Source organism: Chroicocephalus ridibundus, chromosome 9, assembly GCF_963924245.1.
Source record: "Chroicocephalus ridibundus chromosome 9, bChrRid1.1, whole genome shotgun sequence".
Classification (NCBI taxonomy): domain Eukaryota; kingdom Metazoa; phylum Chordata; class Aves; order Charadriiformes; family Laridae; genus Chroicocephalus; species Chroicocephalus ridibundus.
In genome coordinates this window covers 39,572,358-39,591,769 of record NC_086292.1, presented here as the reverse complement: position 1 = coordinate 39,591,769, position 19,412 = coordinate 39,572,358, and the positions used below count along the sequence as shown (strand labels likewise).

General features: G+C 42.7%; 1 protein-coding gene across 1 annotated transcript in view; it reads right to left on the bottom strand.

Annotated features, from left to right (window-relative positions):
• The window catches only part of SH3GL3 (SH3 domain containing GRB2 like 3, endophilin A3), a 59,590-nt gene that overhangs the window by 17,754 nt on the left and 22,424 nt on the right, over window positions 1–19,412 (bottom strand). The gene's annotated exons all lie outside the window — the stretch shown is intronic.

The window sequence follows — 19,412 nt, the reverse complement described above, 5'->3', positions numbered from 1 at the left end:
AACTGCATGACTGAGCATCTTCATGACGCTGAAAACAAAAATGCCACACATTCTTCAAAAAACCTCAAAGCACCAGTTTTACCTAAAGGATTTCAGTAAACCTTCTTAAGATGGCTTAAACGTTATCCCACTTCTGTGCAAAAACTCTGGGCTGTCAGACCTGAGTTTGGTCCTCACCGAGTAAATCATGGCTAGGAATAAGCACTGGTACCTGCACTGCAACAGCTCCAAAAGCAAGCCAGACCCTCACCCAGTGTCAAACAGCCTTTGAAAGCATCACTCCAGTACCACAGAAGTGGTTTAACACATATTCAACAAATATTAAACACTAATCCTTGGGGTAACTCCTGCAAAAATACTATGCATTTCTCTGTTTTAATTGACTTTTATCACTGAATATAATGTAAAACCCAGGGATAGCTCACTGACTGCTGGCAGTCCCCAAACCTGCCCCCGATAAAGCGTTTTGTTCGTCCTCAGCACCTTCCAGAAAGGAATTCACCTTGCTGAACTGAAAGGGCCTCGGAGACTTGCGTAATCTGAAAATGGGTCACGTCTCCTGGCAGTGCGATGGTTGCCCCTCCTCGGCATCAGCCTGCGCCGTGCAGGCGGGGAGGGGACGCGCTGCCTGGCCAAAAACCAGCCACCAGCTGATGAAGCAGAGCCGGGAGCTCAGCGGTGCCTGACCCTGCATCACCACACAGCCAAAGAACAGACCTGGCAAAGGCACAGGGTGAGCTCGGGGAGAGCCGTACTGCTAATTATCTCCATTGGCTTTACAGTAGGACTCGCAACCTTTCTACTTAATATGTCGATCAGCCCACAAACTCGTGAACATTATTTCTCTTCCAGAGCACTGGCAGAACCAGCACCAAAGCAGGTAAAACACAGATGGAGGAGCCTGAGTACCAGCGAGTTCCCGTGGGTTGTCACCTTGCTACTGCAAGACACCACAGCAGAGGAGGAGCATGAGGCCACGCGGGGAGGGGGACACTGCCAGGTCTCTGTGGGGACATCCCAGGAGCCCTTCAGCATGCATGGAGAAAAGGGCATGAAAAGGCTGCGTGAAAATCAGCCTATCGGAAACCCTGCAGCGTCTTCACACCGGCAGTTTCTGTCTCCTTTCTGCGCAACGTTAATTCCTAAAATAATCAATGCCATTTTCCACAGCCTTGCGCATGTTTTCTTTCTCCAGCAGGCAATAAACAGATCTGTGGTTTCCCTGAAACCTCTCACGGTGATGCCTTTCCAAAAGCTGAGTGCGGGGGGGGGATTATCTTTCTCAGGCTGAAGTTGCAAAATTCACATTCAGTAGCAACCCATAGCTGTCTCCTTGAGAATAATCCATTTACATGTTCACAAAGGATAAATGCAATATAGTAACAGGATTGCTCGACTCTGAAAGTATAATTAATAATAAATTACTGCACCAAATGACTAAAATAATGAAATGTCCCACACTTGGAGGGTCTAGATCTGAATGTTATAACAAGAAGCACAAGCGGATGAGTAGAAAGTTCACACACTAACAGTAACACCAGAGACAAAAAAAAAAAAAACACCTCCACTGTCTCATTGAAAGGCTGACAAAGACAGTTTGAAAAGTGCCGTTTCTCATCAGATATACTGTAAGTTCATATGTTTTCAGTAAATGCCTCGAGGCATAGACTATTTACGCTCTCCTTGGCTTACTGATGGCCGTACATGGTTGCACACACCTCCCTGGAATAACAGTCTGAAACTCAGGCTGACCGTGTTGCTGCTGCTTTTGCCAGGATCGCAGCCGCTGACCCAGGCGCCGGCACTTGGCTGGTGAGGTTGGCTCCCAGCGCCAACAGACGGGCACCCGGGCTCCAGCCCGCTGGCCCTCTTTGCAAATCTGCTCACACGCTGCCACCCGCCTTTAGTTTTGGTTTCTCTTCTGCGGCGTTGCAGAACTCCTCACCATGTTTTGAACGGGTAAAATTTGATGCCGCTCACAGAGGGAGAAACTACTTGCATTAACACTGGGTCACTCCTTGCGAGGGGATCACTGGGACACGCTGAAGCAACAGGGAGTAAGGAAACCACCTCAGTTAGATCCAGAAGGTCACAGAACAACTGAGACTTCTACACACCAAATTTCAGAGAGCGAGACAGAGAAATTCTGCATCTACAATTTGTAGAGAATAATGAAGTAATTTAATTTACAGCCCGGATGATGGGATACAGTACACTGCCAGAGAGTCTGGAAGACACCAGCTTGGGAGCAGCAGTCGATACACTGGATGGTGGGCCTGTTCCTCATAAGAGCCTTGACAGGCTGGAAAAAAACGGGCTGACAGGGACCCCATGAAGCTGTAACACAAATGCAGAGTCCTGCACCTGCAGTGGAATATCCCCGTGCAACAGCACAGGCTGGAAGCCAGCTGGCCACCAAACAGAATAACACCTGTGGCACTGGTGGAAAACAAGTAGGACATAAGTCAGAAGTGTGCCCTTGAGGGGCAGAAAGCCAACCCCATACTGAGCTTTATTAACAACATCATAGACAGCAGGTTCAGGGAAGTGATAATTTCCCTCTATTCAGCACCTGTAAGACCCCACGTGCAGCACTGTGTACAGTTTTGGGTCCCCCGTACAAGGCACTGACATCCTGGGTGAGTCTGGTGGAGGGCTACCGATACGAGCAGGGGACTGGAGCACAGGGCATACAAACAGAGCTGAGTGCGTTCAGCCTCTAGAAGAGGTTAAGTGGGTATCTACCTAGGGGGAGCCTACGAAAAGATGGAGCCTGAATCTTGCGGGAGGGCAAGAAGCAACAGCCACAAGCTGCAAAACAAGAAATTCAGACCTGTTAAAAAGGAGAGAAAAAAGACAGAAAAAAAACCCACCAAAACCACAACACCAAGAGGGTGGTCAAACACTGGAACAGGTTGTCCAGAGAAGTCGTGGAGCTCCCATGCTTGAAGATGTTCAAGCCTTGCCTGGCCAAGGCCCTGAGCAACCTGCTCTTACAGGAGCTGCTACAAGTGGGAGGCTGGAGTAGATGCTCCCTGGAGGAACCTTCTGACCTACCTGAGTCCCAGTTCTAACTCTGTATTCACAGCGACACGTGAATGCAACTGCATAGAGCCATCCACAGGATCTGCAGACACGGTTTCACACAGACACCAAAGACAACCTAACATACTCCTAAATCAAGGAGCAAAAGCGCTGACCAGAAGAAAAAGTCTGTTCACATGCTTTCCTGTTTCTATGCAAACATTCATGACACTGCAATTTCTAGCCCAAGGAGACACCTTTTCAGTTATATTTACTCTGAGCTGTAATTTCCTTTGAAAAAGAGACTACGTTGATGATCGGAAAGATACAGTAAAATATGATTCCTTAAAGTCTATAAGCCGTCAGCGCTCCTGACAGTAAACACCAGTATAAAGTTCTAATAGTTATAATGAAATTTTACACCACTACAGTTTATTTCATATTGGTATACCAGGATCAGCTTTACTATTTCTCACATTTAGGAATACAAAAGCTTTTGTTCTGATCATACTGAATTTAGGAGTCAAAAACTAGCATCACCACTCTCCCAATTAAAAGTCACGGGATACCCAATTAATTATTGAAAATGGATACACAAAGGAGACGGCTGCTGCGTTTTAGTTCTCTGACTATTTGCTGAGCATCATTTACATGCATTATATCAAGCTGCAAAATGCTTTGAACTTAAATAGAAGCATGCCCAACTGCGAGGCTGGGTAATTATGTGGCAATACCTATGAGTGTTCATGAGTCAGTTAATCAAAGGCGAAACCGCTACCATCACACAAGGCATGTACTCTGAGGGAGCTTGGAGTTACTCGTACATGAGGAATCCTTCATCTCCAAATTCGGAAGGTGGGTGCCATGGATTCAGCACCTTTTCACCAGACAGGGACAGAGCCAGAATTTGGGGCTCTGAAAAAAAAAAAACCAAACCAAACAGTTCCCACCATGGGGGCCACGACTATCTTATAATTACACTGCCAGGTCAGAAGCCAAAGCCATTCATTAGTCATATTTCCGGTGGAGCTAACTAGGTTTCCTCTGGATCAAGATTTACACCCAGAGAACAGCTGTGAAATTAGAAAGATTTCTTCCTCTCGGGTGTCTGTGCAACTCCGTCCATCACACTTGAGGTATCAGAGTTAGTAGGGGAAAAGAAAAACAACCCTAAACACAAACATGAAATCACTTTCAAAATCAGTCATTGTATCATCACCTCTCATCCGTAGTTACACGCAATAGCAAACTACCTTTTATTGTAAAACTTGCATGCTCTAAATAATAGAACAGCTTTTTGCCTGAAGAAATACTGCAGTTTGTACACAAACACTCCTTGCTCGTAAATTCTTCCTCATACTGAAAAACTAAATACGATTTTGTATTATAGACAATCTAAAAGTCTCTGGTGGGCTTATGTGAAATCTGCTGGGAAGACAAACCTGGAAAAAAAAACAAATAGAGGTTTTGAAAGAAACCCTTCCAGATATTGTGATTTCTATTTAAGTTCTGTATATCCAGCTACTGTCCAAAATGCAAATTGCAATTTTGTTATATAGTCTTAAAAGACTAAGTATTTATCTGCTAAGGAATTTATATTCCAAGAAATTATCTGAGAAAACATTTTTTCCATAAACCTAATATTGAGATTTTGTTCCACGCTACTTTGTTACTCTAATTTCTTTGAGATAATTTCATTTTCTTTTGATTTGTTCTGTTGTAACGAAGCATGAACACTCTACAGTTTATACTAAAATCTATGGCTCACCAAAACTCTAAACTAAAAAAAGCCTCAAGCTTTCATGTAATTTTTCAGTACTTTTGTTTGAAGTATGTTAAGATTTATCCTTCTTATTGCACAGAAATAGTATATTTCTCCATTCTCGTATGGATTATAAAAATGAGCTACAGAAAAATGCTGTCTTTTACTAATGTTTTGTACATCATATCCACTAAATTACAATACTTTTTCATATTTCACTAAGGAAGGTTACCGAACATGAGAAACTGCCAAAAATATCCCAGATCAACAGAGAGCTGATAAAACTCTCAAAACAATTACCCTAATTTTTTTTTTAATATAGCCACTGGGTATTTTATAATACAAGTCAATAGGATTCCTGCCAGCCAATACTTTCACACGTGCTCTGACCCCCTGTTTCACTTGGTTTGCCTTTCTTTTGCAACAGCCACTAACTGGGATTGAACCATCGCAGTATTTTGTTGTTATTCAGCTACTGTTGAAATAAGTGGAGCTGAAGAAGTCCGTAATTGGCCAGCAAAATTCTATTGTACATAACTGGCCAAGAAATCATCAAATACTATTTAATGGCATGTGAAAGGTATCATATTCTATTAAAGACTTAAGAGCTTTTAATGACTCTTCACCAAGTAACAGCATTTATTTTGTTCTGAAGGAGTATCTGCTGAAATTATCTGTTGAAACTTTAACGGGATGGAAAATTCCTCCATTTGTCATAAATATACACACTGTCAAACCCATGAGGCAAAACCTAGATTTGAGGAAAAATCTTTTAACAAAAAAAAAAAAAAAAAGCCAAAGCTATGAAAATAATTCCCTCTCTCTAAAAAGGAAGTAAGCAATCAACTGGGGAAACTAACAGATTCATCCCAAAGTTAACACATAGAGAGCCAGGAAATAATATAACTATATGACTACATTTCCCACAGAAACATATAACTGGGCCAAACTGCACAAATACATTCAGATACATCTTTAAATACAGTACTTAGTACAAAATACTACATTCCAGCATGGTTAATGCATAATAGTTACGCTTCTTTTAATAAATCATTAAAAGTTCCGGTTACTGCCCCGCAGCCATGTAATTGTTTGGTTTGGTGTTGCGTTATTATGCATAGAGGAGTTAATGCAGTGTGACAATACTGACAGCTTTCTGAAGAATCTTATTAAAGCCTATCATCAACAACGGGAAGAATAAGGTGGCTGGCAAGATGTCTTCTGGATGAAGTAGAATTCCCTTGCAGTGTTCAACCTCCCGAGGGGGGAGAGAGAGAGTTTCTGGTTTGTCCTTTTCCAGACTGCTTTGTGCTTCTAGGTGCTGCTACAATGCTATGTATATCGCCTGTTTTCCCTCTTTCCCGATTGCCATATTTCATATACATTGCCGAATTCCCACACTCAAAACAGTTAATAGTAGTGCCTACAACACAGCTTACTTAATGCCTTGTATCTTAGCACATCTTTAATACCATAAAGGAGTGCGCACTGGCAGAGAATCATCTGCCATCATCATTAGGGGCTAAATAGAAGGACCCAGCAGATCAATGCCTGGCTTCGAGCTTGGTGCTGCCAGCAGGACTTTGGGTTCTTTGATCATGGCCTGATCTACAAAACGCCTGGCCTGCTGGTAGCAGGCAGGAATACCTTGACCTCCAGGGGAAAAAGGGTTCTAGGACAAGAGTTATCGGGGCTCATTGAGAGGGCTTTAAACTAGATCTGAAGGGGGGTGGGGATGGTACTGGGCTTGCTGGTGAGGTGCCAGGGTGTAGTTGCTCAGCGCTCGTGGGCCAGTGTGCCAGTATTTCTGAAAGCCAGAAGGCACACCACATCTCAAGGGTCAAAACTACACACACAACTCCCTCTCTGAAATGCTTATACACCAATGCACGCAGCATGGGGAATAAGCAGGAAGAGCTGGAGGTCTGTGTGCGGTTGCGGGGCCATGATCTCATTGCAATTACTGAGACGTGGTGGGACAACTCGCATGACTGGAATGCTGTCATGGATGGCTATGTCCTTTTCAGGAAAGACAGACCAGCGAGGCGTGGTGGTGGAATTGCACTCTATGTGAGAGAGCATTTGGAATGCATCGAGCTCTCACTAGGGGCGGATGAAGAGCGGGTTGAGAGCTTATGGGTGAGGATTAAGGGACAGGCAAATATGAGGGACACTGTTGTGGGTGTTTATTACAGGCCACCTGATCAGGATGGGGAGACTGATGAGGCTTTCTACAGACAACTGAAGGTAGCCTCGCAAGCGCAGGCCCTGGTTCTCATGGGGGACTTCAATCACCCCGATATCTGCTGGGAAGACCACACAGCCAGGCATGCACAGTCCAGGAGGCTCCTCCAGTGCATTGATGACAACTTTTTGACACAGGTGGTACAGGAGCCAACAAGGAGAGGAGCACTCCTGGACCTGGTACTGACAAACACAGAGGGATTGGTGGAGGACATTAAGGTTGGGGGCACCCTAGGTTGTAGTGATCATGAAATGATTGAGTTCAGGATCATGGGTACTATCCACAAAACAACAACAAGAAGTAAAATTACAACCTTGGATTTCAGGAGGGCTAACTTCGACCTCTTTAAGAAACTGCTTGGAGAGATCCCGTGGGCTAGGGCTCTGGAAGGCAAAGGGGCTCAAGAAAGCTGGTTGATATTCAAAGACCACTTCCTCCAAGCTCAGGATCGGTGCATCCCTAAGAGAAAGAAATCGGCCAAGGGACGCAGGAGACCTGCATGGTTGAGCAGGGAGCTTCAGAAAAAGCTCAAGTGGAAGAAGGAAGTTTATAATAAGTGGAAGAAGGGACTGACCCCTTGGGAGGATTACAAGAATGCCACCAGAGCGTGCAGGGATGAAACAAGGAAAGCCAAGGCCGCCTTGGAATTAGACCTGGCTAGGGACATCAAGCAAAACAAAAAGAGCTTCTACAAGTATATTGGAAGCAAAAGGAAGACCAGGGAAGTTGTAGGCCCACTGCTGAATGAGGCAGGAGTCATGGTGACGGAGGATGTGGAGAAGGCAGAGTTACTGAATGCCTTCTTTGCTTCGGTCTTTTCTGCTCGGCCCAGCCCTCAGGAGTCCCAGGCATTGAATAAAGTAACAGGGAAAGAAGACGACTTCCCTTGGGTTGAGGAGGAGCGAGTGAGGGACCAATTAGATCATCTAGATATTCACAAGTCCATGGGCCCTGATGGGATGCACCCGAGAGTGCTGAGGGAGCTGGCGGAAGTCATTGCTGGGCCGCTCTCCATCATCTTTGAAAAGTCCTGGAGAACAGGCGAGGTGCCTGCGGACTGGAGGAAAGCCAATGTCACTCCAGTCTTCAAGAAAGGCAAGAAGGAGGAGCCGGGGAACTACAGGCCGGTCAGCCTCACCTCCATCCCTGGAAAGATGATGGAACAGCTCGTTCTGGGTGTCATCTCAAGGCGCGTGGAGGAAAGGAAAGCTATCAGAAGTACTCAGCATGGATTCACCAGGGGGAAATCATGTCTGACTAACCTGATAGCCTTCTACGATGGCATGACTAGATGGATAGATGAGGGGAGGGCGGTAGATGTGGTCTACCTTGACTTAAGCAAGGCGTTTGACACGGTCTCCCACAGCATCCTCATAGGGAAGCTTAGGAAGTGTGGGTTAGATGAATGGACAGTGGGGTGGATAGAAAACTGGTTGAAAGATAGAGCTCAGAGGGTTGTGATTAGGGGCACAGAGTCTAGTTGGAGACCAGTGACGAGTGGTGTTCCCCAGGGGTCAGTACTGGGTCCAGTCCTGTTCAACATATTCATCAATGACCTGGATGAGGGGATAGAGTGCACCCTCAGCAAGTTTGCTGATGACACCAAGCTGGGTGGGGTGGCTGACACACCGGAAGGCTGTGCCGCCATACAGAGAGACCTGGACAGGTTGGAGATCTGGGCAGAGAGAAACCTTATGAAGTTCAACAAGGGCAAGTGTAGGGTGCTGCACCTGGGGAGGAACAACCCCATGCACCAGTACAGGTTGGGGGCTGACCTGCTGGAGAGCAGCTCTGTGGAAAGAGACCTGGGAGTCCTGGTGGACAACAGGATGACCATGAGTCAGCAATGTGCCCTTGTGGCCAAGAAGGCCAATGGCATCCTGGGGTGCATCAAGAGGAGCGTGGCCAGCAGGTCAAGGGAGGTCATCCTCCCCCTCTACTCTGCCTTGGTGAGACCGCACCTGGAGTACTGTGTCCAGTTCTGGGCTCCCCGGTTCAAGAGGGACGGGGAACTGCTGGAAAGGGTGCAGCGGAGGGCTACGAGGATGATTAGGGGACTGGAACACCTCTCTTATGAGGAAAGGCTGAGGGATTTGGGTCTCTTCAGTCTGGAAAAAAGACGTCTGAGGGGTGACCTTATCAACGCTTATAAATACTTAAAGGGTGGGTGTCAGGACGATGGGGCGAGGCTCTTTTCAGTGGTGCCCGGGGACAGGACAAGAGGCAATGGGCACAAACTGGAACATAGGAAGTTCCACCTAAACATGAGGAGGAACTTCTTTACCCTGAGGGTGGCAGAGCACTGGAACAGGCTGCCCAGAGAGGTGGTGGAGTCTCCATCTCTGGAGACATTCAAAACCCACCTGGACGTGTTCCTGTGTAACCTGCTCTAGGTGACCCTGCTCTGGCAGGGGGGTTGGACTAGATGATCTCCAGAGGTCCCTTCCAACCCTATGATTCTATGATTCTATGATTCTATGATTCTATGATCTGTACAAACTTTGCCACTGTGATAGAAAAATATTCTTTAAAAAAATTTGGGGTGCTTTATTGACCAGCTGAGCACCCAAAATGAATGGGCAGCTCGTCCACCCCCCCGTGACTGACTTCTAGAGATCTACTGAAGGTCTGAGTGCCAAGAAGAAAAAGAAGTTCCCCACACTGAGAAACTAAACCAAGATGCACATTTTCAAACGCAGATCTAAACAAAAGAAACACAGCGCTTGGGCCCCTGGAACAGAGGATGCTGGAACCAACCAGGTATGAGAACGGCAACTTCTTCAGGTCTCCTGCACCAAGAACATCCCAAGGCATGGTCATGCAGAGACAAGGATGCAAGAGCCACTAGATGTGGCGAATCAATTGCAAATATAAATTGGTAATATATACCTAAAACCAGATTTTTCTCAGGCTCCTTAAAAAAAATACAACAATGAGGGAAAAAGTCAAATTATAAAAGTGTACCAGGACTTGAAGCTGTTCTTTTAGTCACACTGACACAGCTCACAGTATCCTAATGCTTTGGAGAAAATCCAAATCTCCTATTTTAGAGGGTAAGCACTAAACGATGGCAAGAACTCTTTGGTTGCCTCAGTACGTTGTGTTTTCAAAGAAAACAAAAATATTCTTGCTCTGATGTACTTGAAAGAAAAAAAGATTTGTTCTGCCCCCCAAAATAAATAAGGGGTCTACTACAAAGAGCTTATGTTTCAGCCTTGCAAATACTGAACACTCTGGCTCACCTCCAGCAAACCATTGAAGTTCATACTTCGGTAGGTGCTTAAGTGCTTTGCTGGATCAAGACCGGAGTGCTCAGCACCTCACAGCATCAAGCTCAAAGCATCATCGCCTTTACATGGAATATTTTATAACTTTTTATTCTACTAAACTTTCAGCTAGCAGTAGCATGGATTTCTCCAAAGCACTCGGGGAAACAGTAAAAAAGATTTTTGACAGCAAGAGAGAGAACCGGGGTTTTTTGAAAAAATTAATCAAGCAGCTGAATTGTGTCCTACTGCTATTTAATCAAAATTATGGAGTGCAAGAAGCTGTGCCCTAAAAATCAAATACTTGTTATTGCTCTCATGGCTACATGAGTGGTATAAAATACGTCTGAATTCAACAACACTTGTACATGAGTATTTAAGAAAGTGAAGCTTTCTCTTTTGCTAACGGTTTACACGTAATTCTAAAACGTAATGTAATATATTTGAATTTATGTGAGACATTAACACTGATTAAAAATTACAATCATATTGCAGGTACAAAAATTAAAACAGCATTCTGGCAGTACCTATGGCAGATTGCATTTATATAAAAATGCAGGGAGACAAAGTAACGTTTCATACAATTGGATGATTCTCCTGCAATTCATTACCCATCAAACAGCTGAACCATAAATCCGGAACGCCACATCCATGGCCATAGGAATTCACGTCCTAGTGCTTCACCAAAGATCTCTATTCCCAGATATTTAAAGTAGAAATACAAAGTATGAACCGTAGGATGTGCTTGTACATCAAAGACAGCTTACGACTATGTTCACATTATCTTGAGCAAAGAAAGAGCGTGCCCTGCATCTAAACTTCCTTTAGGGATTTCTGATGGGCCCAACAGCAAATCTTGTCCCAACCGCCAACAAAATCAAAATACCAAAACGGATTGTACTTTTTTAAAAAAATATGAATAATTTAAAAACATATAGAAAGAAATGTGTTGCACTTAAGGTCACACTATGATAAGTATCATTAAATATTTGGTAAGTATTTTCTAATTTTACAAATTTCATACAACTTACAAACATGAAAAATAAAACCAGCCCCATTTCATTTTCAGAGCACAGATTTAAGTAGCAAATTCCATTTGCATAACAAAAAAAACCCAGGCCATCTAAAGGACATCAGGAATCTCAAGGGTCCGTTTCCCAAGAAGCAAAACATAATACTTCTACTAAGAGATCTCTGTATCACGCGAAGTTGAAGAAATGCACAAAAGTACCACCAAAGTAATTTTATAGTGTTTATAGTCATGAACATTCTCATCCCACTAATATTTATGAACCCTTTATTTCATTACTTGTAACTTCTTAGACAAACAGGAGCAACAAGATCACAGTAGACTATTTTTAGGAAGACAGATGAACTGAGTTATAAAAGGATACGCCAGATAAATAGGGATAGAAGAGAAATATGTTTGCAATGTGACTTGCCTGGGAGGTAGGAATCTGAGTGTGTTCCCCTATGCGTTCTTCCTGCATGGTGATGTTCTGGGAGTTGCTGCTGTAACATTAGCTCAGCTTCAAGTGTTTCACCGTTAATGGGTCACATGCAGATCTACGTAAAGCATTATTAAGCCTACCTTCTAACATGGAGCAAGTCTTTCAGAGCTGAACACGACCCAAAGCGTAGAGAAGTCCAGCCAGGTAATGAGCTGATACCACTACAGTCAACTCCACGGCTGCCGGTATCAACAAGAACGGACCTACTCCATCAAAACTCCCCATATGCTCATGAAGAAAAAAAAATACTCATTCACATCATGGAACGTAAGGTCTGCAGCTAACACACTGAATCAACGAGCAGTCACAGCTGTTGAGCTGCAACAGCACAGCCCTGGCCAAGGCTCAGAAGTGGCAGCTTAGTTTCATTGAGAAAGGAAGCTCAAATTGTGCAAGCCCTGTATTCTGGGATCAAGAGAGCCTTTACAAGCACTGGTACATACAGGAACATTTGAGCAATGACAGAACTCCCCACTGATGTCGGAGTTTCAGCAGGCAATCTAGATATACCTCACAGAGACAATCCAAGACATCTGTCTTTCAGCAAAATATCTCACCGACTGATCAACTGGAGGCTCTGCTTTCACACTAATGGCGTTAGAGACTCAGAACTATGCAGTCAAGAATTTCTGCTGACTTCATTTCTTCTACGTATAGTTCTTCTGTACCACTTAGTGTGATCTCCCCTAACTTAAATCAGTTTGAATGAATAAGGACTGCTGAAGACACCTAGGTACATGTCAAAAATCAATCTAACAGTCTTTCCTTGGGAAACCACATAGAAGACAAAGAAAAAGGCACAGAACCCAAGAACATGACATAAAAAAGGTCACTCGTTGATGAGTGCTCTCTTTTCTTCAGGAGAGACTTACGCAAGCAAAAATGATGGAATTAAAAAAATACTGTTAAGAGTGTGATTACTTGAACAACCTATATGATTTTGCATTAGTTGAACAACCTATATGATTTTTCCATAGTCTAAACAAAAGATTCTGCCAGTTGGGAGTATTATGACAACAGAAATTTTTCAGGACCAAAGGGCAGGCCATTTTGACAAAGCCAATGAGTGCTTTACATAAAGATCTGCCATACAGTGTATATGATGTGGGGGTTTGACCATTTCTATAAGTTCCTTAGCATCCTTGCAATTCTTTCTGCTGACATAACTCTGGGATGCTGGTATTTTTTGGCTCCTGTTCTTTCAAGAAGAAGAAAAAAAAAAAGAAAACAGAGACAAGTACATCAAAGGTCTTGACAGACCTATAGATTCTGTGTATGTGCCTTAGAAACTCATAATCTCTAAAGTAAGCGGTAAACAATGTAGTAACGCCTCGTGCTCTAAGAAAAGATCTACAATTGATAAGGTGAGATGAAGTGTCTGGCATGAAACAATTCAGTCTTCTGTAAAAACAGGACAATGTGCCCGTCATGGTCCTACAGTTCATGAAAGTCAACAATAGCATCTAGTGAAATATTATTTGTGATTCAATTTTTTATTTGCTGTATCTGTGGAAAAAAACAAAATCTCCTTCCTTTGAATGCAACAGACAGAACTTAGAGCATACGATTCCTATGCTCTTTCTAACATAGTTCTCTTATGTAATTTTTTTACAGAATTTAGGGTTTGGTTATGTTTTTTATTACTTTAGTAATGGGAACATCAGACATTACATTATAGCTCAGATACTCCTTAAAGTTGTCCTGCAGACAACTACATGCAAGAAGTCTGTGACAGAAAATGAATTCTAAATAGGGTCAGGAATGCCAGGCACTTGCTGTTACATGGTCAACACTCAAAATCCTGCACCCAGCCGATCCAGTCAGTACACAATCAGGCAGCCTTTTAAATTAACCTTATTAACAAAATCCAGCCAAAGTATGTGTAAATATAGACTGTGCAATCTAAACCTATAAAGAAGTCTGCACGCTGAGAAGGCTGCCGTCTCTTTCTCTAAGAAAGCATGCTCTTTTGAAGTTCTTAACATATTTCAGGATATTTTATCTTCACTATGCAATGGACAGTTTGACTCTTTCTGTGACACTCCAAAAGTCTTGAGTCTCTCATTAAGAGAAAGTCCGTGCTACTTGTGCTGCCGATACTGCTTGTTCACAGGTCTGGATTCCAGACTTTCTGCTCTCAGCAAGAGCTGCTCATTAGCCGCTGCTATTAGCTTTTGATGCTACGGGAAAAAGGAGGAACAAGTCGGTACAGACTGAACCACGCATCCAACCTCCTAACACGCCAGGAATTTAGGGAGGTGAACTGAAAGCCTAAACACTTGGCTGGATTTGGGTTAAACTGACTTGTCCTCGGCCACACAGTAAACAAGTGTTAACCCTGAAATTAGAAGGCCAGCGCCCCAGATCTCCACTCTTCCTCCACCTGAGGAATGCTGTCTTACATAAAATATTCTGAACAGGCAAAGCAAGTGGAAGTTATGCTTACGGGATACAAATTGCAAGTTGTCCATTACTGCACAATCACTAAACATTATTATAAGAATGCAATTCCAGATTTTCTGTGCGAGAAAGATATTTTAATTGCTGACTGTTAGAAAAGTGAAATGAAAAGTGTTTAGACCTCTTTTTCCATGTTCCAACTGATAGGACTAGATGTTGCAAATTTTCAAAGTTTGAGTGGTAACACTTAAAAACTGCAAAATGATGTTGGTTTTCTGCTGATCTATGCAATCGTGGCTTGTTCTCGCTCCTAAATAACTGCAACCTTACAAAAGGGAAAATACACACAAAAATCTGCATTTGGTCCACATATGCAATCATTTGGTTAGCAGAAAGTTGAATAGTTTGCTAAAGATTATATGAGACAGTTCTGACCCCAATTAGGAACTGAATAAACCCCATGCTGTCCAGCTGACCACCTCTGTCTCAAAACTAAAGTTCAGAAAACATAAGAATAAACCAGAAAATGATAGGAAAGGAAGACATAAGCAAAACAGTATTTGCAAAATAACTCAGTGGCTCAGCAGACTGGGAAGGAATGCTAATTCCTATTAAATTGAATACACTTTTGCTTCAAAGAATAGAATTAATCAACAGCTTTTATATGCACACACATGTGCATACACGTGCATGTGTACAACTCCCCCGTATCCCCCTCAAGAAACCCAAGAGGTATTAGGGACCTGGATGCTTTTGAAAACCCCACCAAGTGCGTATCTAAATCTCTAGGCATGTAAATACTTCTTAAGAGTCTAGCCCAAGAGACTCATCAGAGGAGCACACGGACTCAACACTGCCAAAACACGAGCTCTGTTTAATTTCAGATTCTAGTCATAAACAGCAGACAGCAGCTAAACTAACTACTACTACTTTATTATTACTTAGTGCTTTCTTTTCAAGCAGTATTTTGTCCTTGCGTTTCTTCTAGCACAGCATAGCAAAGGCTTCTCTTACCTACACTCATAAATAATGGCTGGATAAGTTGTGGGTATTCTCTTAAACAATCTGTGCATCCGCAATGTAGAACCATCAGTATGCCTTAGGGCATACATACAGTTTAGGACACCTACTATCTACATCTACAATTATCACATAGGAAACACTTCAGAAACTACCCATATTTCAACTATTGCTTGAATACAGAGTTACCTGTGCATCTCTGGAACCAACATTTATTTGCAAACTGCCATGTACAGATAAAGATCCATAGCACTGTGGCCTAATACATTTCAAACGGCATTAAGAATTCTGAAAATCAGTAAATACTATTCCACAAAAATAATCTATGTGTTTAAAAATCACACAAAACGTTGAATAATCCAGAGAGAAGGCAAACTCGCACAACAAAGTTCAAATTGATGGCTCCTGGCTTGGAAGCACTCTGCCAGTGCAAATGAACACACACACTTTTGAAAAGAAACACTTTATGATTATTTGTAAAGCAATTGCAATCCTACCTACACAAAAGGCACATGTAACGCTATTAAATTATAAACAGAAGTCCCATTTTCCAAAGCATTCTTTTTCTGCAATGCTTTCAGTAATTTCTTCCAGGAGTCCCCTACCTCCCTCCTTTTGTCACCTGTCAAATCCCAGTCCTTTGTGCCAGTAAAATTAGCTGAAGTTGGCATTTCTCTCACCTGTACCACTGCTGCTAGAGTTTGCAAAAATAAAGTTTTAAAGGAAACCATGGCAGAAATTATTCCTTTTGAAAGGGTAGCACATTTAATGCTTCACTGTAATTTCATTCAAAATCCTATTTAAAACCTCAGCACTTTAAATTTACGTATTTTGTTTGTGAATCTGTGAGAATTTAGCTCTACTTTCAGCAGAGATTTGCTGCAATTTCTCCTTCCAGCTTGAGGATCCCAGTTTCAGAGCCTTTGGTGAGAGGTGGCCATAGCGGTACCAATCACCCTCTGATAGTGGAAAAGAGGCGCAGGAATGAAACATGTCCCTAGCAAGAAGGGATGTAGCAATTCAGTGTATTCCCTAGGCAGCCACTACCAGCCAGGCTCCCAGAGCCCTAGTGACAATTAGAAGCTTGCTGAAGCTCTCAGGGCAAGGCTGAAGTACAAACACTGCTTGTCTTCCTGGGAAGGAGACAGCAAAATTGATGCTTGTCCGTACCATCAAGGTTACATCAATGCCACAAGTTCAAATACCAGGGACAAAGTCTGGTCTTTGTTTGAGTATCATTGTCTTAGTGAAATTGAGAAATATAAGAGTTTGGCTCAGTGCTCAAAAATGGAAATAAGACACAGGGAAGGGGAGAGCAAGAAAATCACTTTACCGCTGACAACCGCTGTATTACACACAGCTCTGTGCCAGGGGCCGTCAGCTCTATTAAGGCACCAAGCTCCTGCATCAGGTTTTCCAGGCAGTCCTGTTTGCACGCTCACCTCCCATCGCAGTACAGGGGTGCAGAGCTGTCACATTTTCCCACCTCTTGAGCATTTCTGCTAAGCTTTGTAGATTTTTCTCTCTCACAGAAACGTTAAGCCAGCCATGCATCCCAAGACACACTTTCTCCTCACGCACTAGTCACTGGTACCTCTGCACTTCTTTTCAACTCAGCCAATTCAATTGAGTCTCTTTTCACCACTGCTGCTTCCATTTGGTTTGTTCTTCTCTCAGTTGCCTCACCTCTCCTTATCACTTATCTCTCTTTGCCTTATGTTTCTTTCCGTTTCCTTTATTTTCTTCTGACACACACTTCTCTCCATCTACGCTCTGTGTAAAACCCAAGCAAATCACACACAGAAAGAAAAAAAGAAATAGAAAAGAAAGAAAGCAGCATTTGACTTGGCCATCTCCAGCAGCTGCCAGCAAGTAGCTCAGAGCTCCTCAGAGGCAGAGAAAAGAGGGCAATTTCTTCCATTTTCTTCCGTCAAATTTTGCTATTAGTTTTCTTCCGTGAATAGCTCTTCAAATAGGTGGTTTCGCGAAACAGATTCCAGGATATTGTGGTTTTAGATTTAAATCCACCTAGAGTCCATTTTCCATTGACGCTAAAGCACCACTCACACACAAAATATTGACACTGCCGAACCACAGAAATTTCAAAAGAAAAAAGGTTTTTCTACTAAAGTCAGTGGGACAGGGATGGAATAAAGAGGCCGTGGTGTAAAATGTAAATGCTGGCTCTGAACACAGCAAGGCATTTGATCTTATTACCATACATTTATCATCTCCATCTTACATAGTGCAAAAATAAAATTATCAGCATAGCTGAGGCCAAACTACCCATCATAGCACTCGAGCAACACGCCCTGCTACCCGACCCGAGGCTTCAGATGTCAGATAAAAGCAGGTCTCCGGTGTGCGAGTCTGGATGCGAGGTAAAGTACTTCACTGCAGCTTCAGTCCAAGACTCAAAACCAAGCCTAAATAAACAAAGCTGGTTTTCCCCCTCGTAGACAAACGAGGAAAGCCTATTCGCTGCCTCTGCATAGGTCCGATGTTTTTGTATGGTTTATGTTTTCCATTAATCTTCCGAAAACTAGCGATTAAAGCCAGTGCAGCAAGGTATGTTTTTATTCTTTCTAACTGGTTCCATTTTGGGATGCACGTGCATTGACAGTGAACTGAAACGCAACCAAATATTGCTCAGCTATGGGAGTCTAAGTAAAACAGGTCAATTACTATTTCTAAACTTCTTGTAAAGTTCCTTTTTCTCTGTCTTCTTCCTACACAGTGTATTGCCACTGCAAATCCAGCAATAGCATCTCCTGTGTCTGCACAGAGGCCACAGTCAGTAACACTAACGAAGGCGATACAGGAAGGGCAGGAAGGTAAGCGCCTTGTTCTTATGCTGTCGCTATTATATGCTTTCTAATATTTCCTAATTGTGTCTTGTCTGGGACAGCAGATTGACCATTGTTCGTTTCTGCCTTAGAGATATGTTCAAGTTTAGTCAGACATGTCTTTGTAACTTTTGAAATCCTGCACATTCTGCAGCAGCATCTTTGCCATAGAAAATATTGCTCTTACTATAATTTCCTTGACATACTGTAACTAGAGATGAACTGAACTAACTCCTCACAACTATTATTAGAGCCCATATGGATATCGGTTTGCATCTACAGAGGGATGGGAATGAAAGAGAAGTCCTGGATAGGCTATTCATTTACCAGCTGGTGAAAACAGTAATTTAACTACTACTTCAACTAGCCTGGAAGGGAGGGGTTGACTCCATTTAAAAGAAAAGTAACAACTAAACTAAGTGTTATTATTTAAATTATTTCATATGGGTTTTTCCTATGATTAGGGAATAATCTCCTAAAAAGATTTAAAAGTGAAATAGGGAATAGACAGGAAAAGAAGTCTTTTCTTCTTCAGTGCATTTATTTTCTGCACTTGACAGTACCTTCAAGTAGTCGAATTGTTTTCCCACTAGCATGATGCAAAAGGTCCATTGCTAACCTGAATATAAACAGAGAAGGTTTGATTTGTTTTCTTTTTTAAATTACCATGAATGTACATAAATCAGCAAAGGAACCTGGGGAATCTGTAATCATAGAATCCTAGAATGGTTTGGGTTGGAAGGGACCTTTAAAGGTCACCTAGTCCAATCCCCCAATATATAGATTATTTTTTTTAATAGCTTTCTTATATTTCTGTATACTGACACAAACAAAACTCCTTCAGAGCATACTTTATTGCATTTAAGTCTACTTTTAATGTGAGTTCACCTATTTGAGTTAGTCAACTCAAGATCAAACAGCAGAGAAGAAAAAGTAACTTTGCTTTTCTCCCTAAGCTGTCTCCCACCTTGGAATTTGATACAGATTGATATAGCCTTGTCAGTGAAGGCCCCTTGTCACTGAAATAAGGGCACCCATTGATGTAACACCATGACCATCAGACAGGTTACCTCTAGAGATTCTTTTGACAGTTTGTAAATTGTATATTTACTTAAGTCACTGATTTTGTAACTTCAGATTTACAGTCACACAGCTAAAGCCTGTTGTGCTTTGCATTGAGGAACAGTTTCCTTACCATTTAAAGAGAAATTGACTGCTCGTTAAAGGAAAGCCTATTGACAGGACCATCGCCAACTTTCTCAACTAGATACTTTATGAATGGAGGCCTCATGGACTTGTTCCAGGTGAACCTGTGTCCCCTCTGGCCTTGTCATCAAT